The sequence below is a fragment of the Thamnophis sirtalis genome, unplaced genomic scaffold, assembly GCF_051295495.1.
Source record: "Thamnophis sirtalis isolate CommonGarterSnake01/CBP01778 unplaced genomic scaffold, rThaSir2_p1.2 scaffold_4, whole genome shotgun sequence".
Taxonomy (NCBI): Eukaryota; Metazoa; Chordata; class Lepidosauria; order Squamata; family Natricidae; genus Thamnophis; species Thamnophis sirtalis.
Window position 1 is genome coordinate 113581594 of NW_028261384.1, and position 12435 is coordinate 113594028.

The 12435-nt window shown below is 34.5% G+C and overlaps 1 pseudogene; it reads right to left on the minus strand.

The window, feature by feature from the left end:
- On the minus strand, nucleotides 1-11750 carry LOC106548766 (vomeronasal type-2 receptor 26-like; annotated as a pseudogene).
- Between the last annotated feature and the right edge of the window lie 685 nt (nucleotides 11751-12435).

Here is a 12435-nt window from a genome sequence, read left to right on the forward strand (position 1 = left end):
CTACTTTGTCTGTCTTCTTAGCTGTCTGTTGTTCAAATCTGGTCTCAGAACAATTATGTAGCATTTGGGGAAAAAGATACAGATCAGCAGCCCAGCACTCGAAGTTAACATTGAGAAAATCTCCACAGCCACTGTGTATTTCCCTTTGGTGCTTAGGTAGGTTGGAACAAAGGATATCCAAACACTGCAGAAGACCAGCATGCTGAAAATTATGAACTTGGCTTCATTAAAAGTATCTGGTAATTTCCTGGCAAAGAAAGCCACTATGAAGCTGATCATGGCCAAGAAGCCCATATAACACTTTGCACTATAAAACATAATCACGGAACCTTCTTTACATAGTAGAACAATTTTTTCAGTCTCTGAGTGCAGATCAGCATCTGGGACAGGAGGAGAGCTGGACAACCATATAGTGCAAATCCCTACCTGGATTAAAAAGCCAGAAAAAACAAAAATGAAGCCCAGCCTTTTCCCCACCCACTTCTTTATCCCACTTCCTGGCTTTGTTGCCTTGAAAGCCAGGACCACAGTCACAGTCTTGGCCAGAACACAGGAAATAGCCACAGAGAAGTTGATGCTGAAAATAGTTTGTCGGAGAATACATGCCACCTTGTTTGGCTGACCGATGAATAGTAATGCACAAAGGAAGCAGAGCAGGAGGGTGATCAGGAGCATGTAGGTAAGATCCCGGTTGCTGGCCTTGACAATGGGAGTGTTGTGATGCATTAGAAACATCCTTAGTACCAGAATTGTGATTATGGAACAGAAAAGAGAAAAACAGGCTAAACTGATCCCCAAAGGTTCTTTGAAAGACAAGAAACTTATGTTCTTGGGAATACATGAATCCTGGTTTTTGTTGGGATATTTTTCTTCTGTGCAACTATAACAGTCATTCAGATCTGTAATTAAAAGGATCTTATCTAAGTTTCAGATGAATGCATAAACCTTAGGAGTGTTCTTATATCGATACACATGAATAAATAAGAAATTGAAAATAATAACCTTATAGAAAGGACTAGATACAATATGCACTAAAGAAAATGTTACACGTCATAGAAAGTCTTCCTTTAACTGTGAATAGACAAATATTTCCTGGAAAGCTCTATGCTACTAAAATTCTCATTTTTACAACCTTTAACTGGGTGAAGCAATGTATCAAAGAGCAACATATTTGAACCGATAGAGCTCAAATGTGCTATCTTGCAAAATGGTTACAAAATCCAAGATCCACGCCTCCTAAGAGGATGACCCTTGGGAAATTATGTCTATTTTACCTCCCAGGCTACTGCTGCAAGATGCTGCTGTAGTCACGTGATTCTCTTTTTAATGATCTATGACAGTTCCCAATCACAGTCATAGTCCCTCCCTCCCCAGCAGCTGCTACTTATCTACCTGCTGGGAAGGGAAAGAAAGGGATGGAAAGAGCAAAAGGAAGGAAGGAGGGGAAGGAGAAATAGGGAGGAAAGAATCCACATATACTCCTGCCAGCCCACACAACCTCCCCATTTGCCTTTGCTGAATTGTTCCCCCTGTGCACTTTTTCCAACCCATTCACACCTATTGCACAACCCCATTAACCCTTCCCTGCCAATTCTGCTTGTGCCATCCCTGATTCTTACTGCCCCTCTCATGCACTCCCAAGTACTGTCATGTATCTTTCCCAACTTATATCAATCCCCCCAGTAAGGTATCTGATTCACATAGAATTTCTCACACATTCTAAAGCAACACCAGATGTCTTTCACAACTCACCCCCATTCTCCCAAATGCTCTCCTTCACCCATATAGTACTCACCCATCACCCTTCCCACACACCCTGTCAACCATCCACATATTTTCCCATCCACACACACCCATCATCTTTTGAAAACTCCTGGGCTATGTTTCTCTGCTTAAGTAATCATATATTGGTGCCACTTTTAAAAAGGCTGATTTAACATGAAAATCTTGTTTCCGCATCTTTCCTTTTTTTTGTTGAAAATGAAAGGAGAGAGTATGAATTCCACTCTTGGTCTAAAACTCACAGATTTCTGGTTTCTAGCCTGGTGCCTTCATTACTACACTGGTTCTCAGAATAATGAAAACAATAGAAAAAATACCTGAAAAACCCCAAGGTAGTTACATGCTACCATTATTAATAATATTATAACTGTATGAGAAGTCAAATAAATAATTAGACAATTTTTTTAAAAAATAATGTTTTTCACTTCATAAGGAGTTAGATGCAAATGAATAAAGTATTCTCACCCTCCTTTTCTGAAATCTTTCCTTCTGGACATGACATGCAAGAGTAACAACAAAATGGTTCCCCATCCATGACCTGTTTCCTGGACCCTGGATAACAGCTTGGTGTACATACAGAAACAGGACGTGTCTAACTTATAAATCGAAAATAACAAAAAATTGGTAATCTTTCAGCACTGTATTTCTGAACTCTTATTTATTATCTGCAGCATAGCTGTCATGAATTAAAATGTACCATGCAATGTTAACTTGAACATCATTTTCATGCTTATGTACAATAGCAACAACAACAAAAATTAGAAATCTAGGCTGATCAATCAATTTAACATTTGATTTTATGGCTAATTGTGATTTTATTTCTATACTTAAAAATCAATTTAATATTTCTGATTCAGAATACTTCCTAAAAAAGTATTTATTAGAGACAACACATAGTTTCAAATTAAATTAATAAACATCCCCAGAACAACCTTAACTGCCTTGTCAGTTTTATTGATCATCACTGAAAATCAGTGTTGATATCATATTGCAGCTTGTTGCTGCAACCTACCTGGTTAAACCAGCTGTGCCATGTTATGGCATCTTCCTCAATGAAGAATGATTGATCTGTAGAAGACCGAGGGTCTATCCTTCCAATTTTCACTTTTGTAATCTTTTTAGAAAGAATAAAATTGATGATATCAAATCCAGCTATTAACTTTCCATCTTGGTCAAAGGATATCTTGTATCCAACACTGTTATTAAATGAGACCTGTCTCAAAAAGTGATGGAGCTAAATTACAAAAAAAGGACAAATGTTGAGGGAAAAAATGTAGACTAAAACCAAGTGCCATTGGAAAGCCCCCAGTTCTGTTTTCATTCATTTAAATGTTTGTTTATTTATTCATTCAACGTAATTTTCATTTCTTACTGCATTGTTTTTTTGGAGTTCCCTTCCCATTCTGTCTGTCTTTAATTTTTCTGTTAATATTTTGAAGGGTGGAAGGGAAAATCTCTTAAAGCACTTTTGAATATTGCCCTAAAGTATTTGTTTTATGATAGTATTAATTACATAAAATGACAGCCTTTGCCTGAGAGGATGATATGTATGTGATGGTATCCATTTATCAATATCAAGTCCTAGGCATCCACAAAGAATTAGGATCAAGGACTGTACATAACTGGAGGTGGCTATTGGACTAATTAGCTGACTCCACCTTACCCCTTTGCTTCTTACTCCCCTTTTCCCTATATTTTAGAATTTAGCAGAATAACAGAGTTGGAAGGGACCATGGAGATCTTGTAGTCCAACCACCTGATCAAGTAGAAAAATGGTTGTCCAATCTCTTCTTCAAAAACAATGTTGGATAATTGACAACTTCTGTAGGCAAGTCATTCCACTCACTAGTTGTTCTAACTGTCAAGAAATTTCTCCTTAGTTCTAGATTGGTTTATTTTAATTGTTTGATTCCTTTGCTAGTGTTATGATTATATTTTTATCATTTTTCCCATTTTATTATTGTAAGCTGCCCTGGGTAGCCACTTGACTAGCCCCAATCAAGATAGGTGGCAAAATTTAACAAATAAATAATACATAAAAATATTAGTTTTGGTCACTGTGATGCCAAAAAGATACTGACACTTTTTTCTAGAGTGAAGAGAAGAACAGTAAAGATCATTAGAGGGCTGGGCACTAAAATATATGATGAACTGGATATTTCTATTTTAGTGAAAAGAAGGACTAGGAACTAGAGATGACATGATTGCAGTTTTTCCAATATTTATGAGACTGTCACCAGGAACAGGGGGGTCAACCTATTCACAAAGCACCTGAGGGCCAAACAAGAAATAACATATGGAAACAAGGAGAAATCCAACCAAGAACCAAGAAGAAATTTCTGACACTGAGAACAATTAATCAGTTGAACGAATTGCCTTCAGAAGTTGTGGGTACACCATCATTGCAGGTTTTAGAGGAGATTAGACAGCCATTTGTCCAAAACAGTATAGAGTGGAACACCTCCAAAATTCCTTCCAAGTCTTTATTTTGTTGTGGAAGATTGATAAAATGACTGAAAATCTCAAACTGAAACTGATACTATCAATAAATTGAAATTGTTTTTGAACTAAAAAAGGATAGTAGATGAGGCAAGACTCATTTCAATAGGATGATTCTAAGAATGGAAAGAAAAATAGATTTATTGTGTTTCTGTGCTGGAGAATCAAGATTCAAGAGAATGATGAACATATTACCTGCCAAAATGATTGTTTGTGAAGCTGCAGTCCATCACCCACCATCGTTCTATATCTGAATCCAGATGCAATCATATCCTGGAAAGCATGGGCTATGGCATAAACAGCAAATGCTGTAGCTGTGACCAGTCATATCCATTTCAAAACTGGGGGGAGAAAGGCTCTTCAATTTTTCTGTCCCTGTGCAATGCTTCACATTTATTTCATTTACAACTGTATCTGGAAATAGACAGCCAAACGTTTTCTCCCAAAAGGTTTTGATAAAACCATCTCCTGTTGCACCAGATGGTGTTTGATTCTCTATAAACTCATGAAAGCCAGGTACATGATTGGAATGAAAGTTGAAGGCCAAAGCTCCATGGAAAATTTCTAAATCCTAATCTCTTTGAAATCCAAAAGAAGTCAGCTCCATTTGGGCTGTGGTGATCCACACTTTGCCTAGGGGGTTCTTGTGTTTACTTTCTACTTCTTCATCTGAGAAATAGGATATAAATCTAAAAAATCCCAAGGAATGTGATTCACTGTAGGCCAGTATCACTTTAACCTTGTTATTGTCTCTCAGTGTATTATATATTATATTTCCCTGTTTTAGCATCCACTCAATATTTGTTATAAAGGTCGGGATGGGGATCTTTTGAATGAATGCAAAACAGACACCTTTCTGAGAAAACATGGGAAATACAGTTTGCACAAATCTTTCTCCGTTCTCATTATCCATAACTACCACTCCAATCCATATCCATTTGAAATGCAAAAGTAGAGCCAGAATCCCCTTGTACTGAAGGTCTTCCTTAGGAACCATCTGGTAGAAGGGAAGACCATGAGATTTGTCCTTCATCACTGGAGTGGGACTATAGGTGAGCTAAAGAGATCAATGAAGAAAGGATAGAAAAGTAAAAAGTATAGTAGTCACAAGTATGCCAAACTGTCTAAAACATGGGACATAAATGCTTTCTACTTAGAATTTATATTCTTTCATTATGTGCCACCCTAATTAATGAAGAACATAAAAGAAGTGCTTATACTGATACCTAAGGAGAATTGTAGTTTTTCTAGGAAGAAAACTACTTATAAATATATGATCATTAGCATATCTAATCCAACCCTGCTCTAGTTTGATCTTATGAAATGATAACTGCAATTGAATTAATGTATAAAAGCAGTGTGATTTTAATAATCATTTTTATCAAATTATATTTGTGCTTATCCAAGCAGAAAAGACATTCCATCTTCAAATAACTTTGAAGGCATATAATTCAATCTTCCTTTAAATAGGAAAGAGGGAGGGAGGGATAGATGGAGGGAGGGAGGGAGGGAGGGAGGAAGGAAGGAAGGAAGGAAGGAAGGAAGGAAGGAAGGAAGGAAGGAAGGAAGGAAGGAAGGAAGGAAGGAAGGAAGGAAAGAAAGCTCCTGTAAACCTTAAAGTATATGTCATACAACCAAGAGCTGGATTTCGGCTTCTGCTGGTTTGCTCCGGGATGTGCTATGGTGCATGTGTGCTTGATGTGTGCTATGCACGCATGCTCAGTAGTAACCAAAATGGTGAAGTAGTAAACAAAAGAACAAGATGGTAGTGCCAGTTTGGGGCATGGCAGGCTGAGTTACTATCTACTCGGCCGAACTGGTCCGAACTGGTAGGAACCCACCTCTGATACAATTTCTGTCAGAGACCATTTAAAAATATTAAGCAAATGCATGCTAAAACATACCAAAACAAATCCTTAGCAAATGAATAATTCTTTACATTTGCATAATTTCTTTTTCTATCTTCTTTTTTTTGGGGGGGTTAGATCTCTGCTTTTTTTTCTTATTCACATTGCATCAATATTCTTCTTTGATTTTAATTTTTTAATTTATCAAAATATAAAATACAAAAAATAAATAAAGTAATGAGAAAAAAAGGGAGAAAAACGGAAAGAAGAACAAATGTAGGGAAAGGGGGGAAGTGAGAAAAAAGTATCACCCTCAGACTGTTTGTAGTATAGTAGACTAGGATAATAAGATACACTCAACTTTTTAGCCATTTTTATAAAATGAACCTATCTAATCAACAAAATTCAAAGTCAATGTTTCATTTTTTCCCCACCTCAAACACCATGTTCAGAAGTGGTTTCCAAGTGGAAACAAAGTTAGCTGTATTACATCTCTACTAACTCCATCAGCTTTTGCAAAAATCCATTTTGGAAACTAAAGTATATTTCCATTTTTGCACAGAGAAATTCTTGCTGCTATCAGCATATATAACATCAAATTCTATTTTTTCAAATTCTTCGTCCATTAAACCTAAGAGAAAAATCTCTGGTTTTACTTTTATATTCACTTTAATAATATTTTGCATTACAATGTAAATCTTGCTTCAATGTTTGTTTGGTTTGTCACAGGTCCACCATAGATAATAAAAAGTTCATTCTTTACATTTACATTTCTAACATATTGGAAATATCTTTATACATTTTGACAGTTTATTCAGAATTAAATACCAATACATCATTTTATAAATAAATATTTTAAATTATAATTTACTGAAATTTTTAAACACTTCATTCACATGTTTCCCATTATTCAAGTATTAAAAGTAAAGGTTCCCCTTGCACATATGTGCTAGTCATTTCTGAATCTAGGAGGCGGTGCTCATCTCACTGAAAGCACACAGAACACTGTTACCTTCTTACCAAAGGTGGTTCCCATTTTTCTACTTGCATTTTTACATGCTTTCAAACAGCTAGGTTGGCAGAAGCTGGCACAAGTAATGGGAGCTCATTCCATTATATGGCACTAGGGATTCGAACCATGAACCTGCTGATTTTTCTGATTGACAAGCTCAGCACCTTAGCCACTGATCCACCATGTCCCTTTTCAAGAATTAATTATATGCAAAATTATTTGCCCATTGAGTCTACATTAATAAATGGGAAATGTTATCCACATTTATACCAGTTATTTTTTTAAGGAAATTCCTGTGAGAATTTTGAGAAAGAAAAAGACTGTTAGGGAGATATTTTTCTACCTTCCTAACAGTCACTCTGAAGAAGTGAAGGAGGGGGGGATATTTCACTTGAACAAACTTGAAGGACTGATATTTACTTATCAAGGACAAAGATTGAATTCTATAGAAAAAACCAAGGATTTCCTGATTAAACATACATTAATTTTGGGACTAACCAAGGAAATGGATATAGACTATCAATGGGAGGCAGAGCAACCTTAAATACCAGACATAGAAAAACAGGGAGACTATACAGGAAATTGCTGCATTGTCTATAAGTGAAGAATAAGTATATAATGTTGAATATTAATGTGGCAAAAGATACTGGGTAAAATTAGAAAGAAAGAAAATGAATTGCAAATGACACCAATGTATTCTAGAATCTTACACCAAGTTAAACTACTACATAAAAAAATTGTTCATATTAAAAGTTTGAGAAATAAAAACTAAAGTGAAAAATTATGCGAAACAAAACAATTTGAATTTGCAAATAAACCAGGAAAATGGCTGGCATACAATTTAAGAAAGGATAGAGAAAAGAAAATGACAGAGAAGATAAATGAAAATAACATGGTAATAACAGACAATGATCTCCTTAAAAATCATTTTATAATTTTTATTTCAATTTTCACAAGGGGCAGGAACTCAAAGGCAAAACATAGATGATTATCTGCAAAGATGATGAATATTGTCTTTGAAGAACCTAAATATTTACAAGTTCAGAGACAACTTATGAACAATCAAGTCAGTAGCCTTGAAATATTAGAATATTGAAAAAATGAAAATAAGTAATGCTCCAGGCCGAATAATACAAATGTTTTGAGGACCAAACTCCTACACCTATTAAAAGATATAATGGATGATGTACTTCGGGGAACAAATATGCCTCAAATTTGGAAAAAAAAGCCAGCATTGCACTACTACCAAAAGAGCACCAAGATGTTCTGAGGACAAAAATCTATAGACTAATTTAATTACTAACCAATGATTATTAATTTTTGCTGCAACATTGGCAGAAAGATTGAAGAAGATCTTACAGTCATATATCCATGAAGATCAATCAGACTTAAACCCAGTTAAGAGATAAAGTGAGATCTGTTTTGAATATTATTGAATTCTTACAATGAGAAACAAGCAGCTTTAATATTTCTGGATGCAGAGAAAACCATTGAAATTTAAATTATATTTTTATGTTCAAAGTATTGGAAGGTGTGGACTTCAGTTGACATTTATTCAAGGGTTAAAGTGATTATCATTAATGGAGACTTAACCAAACTATGTCAAATTCAAAAAGGCATGAGACAAGAATACATGTTATCTCCCTTATTGTCTATATTGGCATGGAAATTTTGAATAGGACTATTAGACAGGATTAGAAACTAAATGTCGATACCAGAGTGGTGGACCTATGATCAAATATTACAGGATGAACCTATCCTCAAATCCAAAGAAGAGTTGGAATCAGAAGAATGTATCACTGGATTCCATATCTACAATTGAAATAAAGTTTTGTATTATATTTAAAAAGTTATGGACTTTGCAAAAAATGAATTGAAAACTCTATTATGTGGTAATGATAAACATATTATTGCTAAGGTTTATAAGCTGATATTGAAGCTACATCATTTTTAATAGATCTCTTGTCCTTCCCATTTAGTTTTACAGTTTCTTTGTATTACTCATTTAGATATAACACTTTGTCTTTTCTTTCTCTTCTCTAAATTTTCCTATGTCTTTGTTTCAATTTACTTTCTACCTTCTTGAGATATTACAACATAATTTGGGCCGTGGTGGTGCAATGGTTAGAATGCAGTACTGCAGCTACTTCTGCTAACTGCCAGCTGTCTGCAATTCGTCAGCTTGAACCTCACCAGGCTCAAGGTTGACTTAACCTTCCATCCTTCCGAGATGTGTAAAATGAGGAGCCAGGTTGTTGGGGCCAATATGCTAGCACTTAGAGAGGTCTGTAAAAGCACTGTGAAGCAGTATATAAGTCTAAGTGCTATTGCTATAATTGTAGACACCAGTTCACCGCCTTTTAATGTTTGTATTTCTGTATCTCTTTGATTGATTTTACAATATTATGAAAGATACTCTAGAGTTTTTCAGGCATTCTATTTAACAAATAAATCCCAACATTTTTGTTGTAACTTTGCAGGAAAAGTTTCATGATCTGTGATATTATCAGGACTTGGTAATTTTCCCATTATCCAGAAGATAGAGTGTACAGTTAACAGTTTCTTCCCAATAACTTTTTTTCAGATGCTAAGAGTAATGTTCTCTCTGAAACATCATATTCATTTTATCTGTAGTTTTTGTAGGGAGTTGAAGTCTCTATTTTCATCCTCTTGCAAATCCTGTGTCTATAATATACATGTCTAATTCTACTCAGTTTTCAGGGATTTTTAAATATTTAGATTTATTATTATTATCAACACAATTGTATCACAGCGGTAAATTGTTTCATCGGATTTGGCATTGATTACTAGTCGGGCCCCACCCAGGGGCCTAGGACGTCGTAACATATTTTCGTAATATGCGTGCGGATCCAAGCAGTGTGGCTTTTTACATTTGACTGATGGTGATTTTGTCAATTTTTAACTGTTTTAAATGTAATTCCAGTGGTTTTGGAATAGCACCCAGTGTACCGATTACCACTGGAATTACCCCTGCTGGTTTGTGCCATAATCGTTGAATTTTGATTTTTAAGTCCTGGTATTATTATTATTGTAGTAGTAGTAGTAGTAGTAGTAGTAGTAGTAGTAGTAGTAGTAGTAGTAGTATACTAATATGCTGTGGAAAACTCAGACGTTGGAAAATTCATTTTAATAATTTGATTCAACTATATCTTTTATTAAAAAAGGAAGCTTAATAATATGATTTTTAATTAACTTTTTCTCAGATATGACAAATAATTGGTAAATCAAGTATCATATTTAAAAACTGAACAATGGTTCTACACTCTTACTTTGGATATTACTGTACATATAGTACAAGTATGCTGATTCAGGTACATTAAAATTGCAAAAGGGCATTCAGCATAATAACGGTAATGACAATTAAAAAACATAATGTGTTTTATGTATGTGGTACCTGAGGAATCTTGTAAATTTCCAGGACTATTGCCATATCAAGAGAAGTAAGAGAATCTAATCCCCCAATCACTGCAAGGAGCTTCTTCGTATTACAGTTGTAATTTGGGAAAAATCTTTCTAGTGTATAGGTAAGTAGCATTGTGGAATGAAATGTCCATTTTGCATTGTAATAATTATTATAAATATGGAATCCCAATGTTATATTTGGTAATATCTGAGGATTTTCATTGATTTCTTTTACTGCAAAGGCCAAAGCAAGGATGTGCTGGTAATTCATTGGAAGTATTCTACAATGAGAATTGTGTTGTATGTCAATGAAATGCTTTACATGTCCAAATATTAATGCAGTATTGTCATATTTATTACTGATTACTATTTTTCTTCAGTGTAATATTAAACATATTGAATGGTACCATAAAATATTTTTTTCTAAATTTGAGCATATATTATTACTTTTTGTAATCAACCTCATGAAAAAGATTTTTCAACAAAATGTTTTGACTCTTACGAAGGGGAGGAACTTGAGGGGAAAAAACTGGCAAATATATAGATATATATACCTTATAGAACAGTTAAACTGGAAATATATTGAATAGGGTAGAAAGTTGCATTGAAACCCAAGTTAGACAAATAGAGGAACTTGTGATACATGAGTTTGGAAGAGGGTAGATTTAATTTTATCATATTCATAATTCAGGACTTTTCTTAAAGTATTATATGAAAATGTTTTTCAAAAGCTTAAAGGTTAACTTGTTGGACCTGGAAAGAGTCTTTTTGGTTAAAAGAAAAATACATGGTGGTGAACAAATATTTCTGTAAAATAACATTTAGAAAAATTAAATACTTTATTTCTGCATTGTAGCAAACTTTACAGTGAAAGTTTTGTGTAAATATCCAAATCAAAGCTGCTACCTATTAAAAATTATTTTAGTTGCACTGATTTTTTATAGTTTGAATATAATAAAACACTAGAAGAAAAACATAAACTATGATGATGTACAAAAATGAATTTCTTACATAAGCTCTTCTGGTAAGGGTGGTAGAAGGCTTTTTGTGAAATCTTTGGCATGTGAGAGGAAAAGTCCATGAGATGCAATCTCCCCAAGAATGAAGTCTCCATTCTGATGATATTTGTGAAGTGGTTTTCCTGGATACTTGACACTGCATTTCATAGTGAGTGGTTTGTATGCCATGTATTGAAGTAGTGTTAACAAGACTATGACTGCTATTAACATGCTGACTACTAATAAAAAGCCTTTTAATAAAACATTTCCTTCACAGGTTCTTTTCTATCTAGCCATCGTTATCCCAGTTATCATTTTTATAAAAGTCACTTGTATACAAGGACAATTATGTACAGTTCTTTGTTTTAATATGGATGAACATATCAACAACCACATTTCCTTATCTCCATTTCAAATGCTTGAGGTTATATTTATGCTACAATAAACGGAGAATGTTACTGCACTGGTTTATGAGAACAGCAGCAGTTTCACATCTGCTAGTTTAATTATGCTCCTTAAACCAATTCAGTAAGTGGGGAACTGTTATTTATTCAGAATTGGTATTCTTTGTGGAATTTCTACAGAACACACACCTATCATTTGTTGGAAATTGAGTACTGGGAGGAGAGATAACAAAAGTCAAGACTACACTAGATGTGATATTCATGCACTTCATCATAGGTTTAATCAGTTTTTCAACATAATTGGCACAAACTAAAGGAATGGGTATCAGCACCTGGATTAACAGCTCATGGAAACCCTTTCAGACATATTTTTGTAAAATTTTCATTACAGTGGGAAGTAATGCTAAGTTTCTTTGCAGAAACTGGAGCATTTAAAGAGAGAAAGAGAGATATTCCAGATTTTCCTTCCT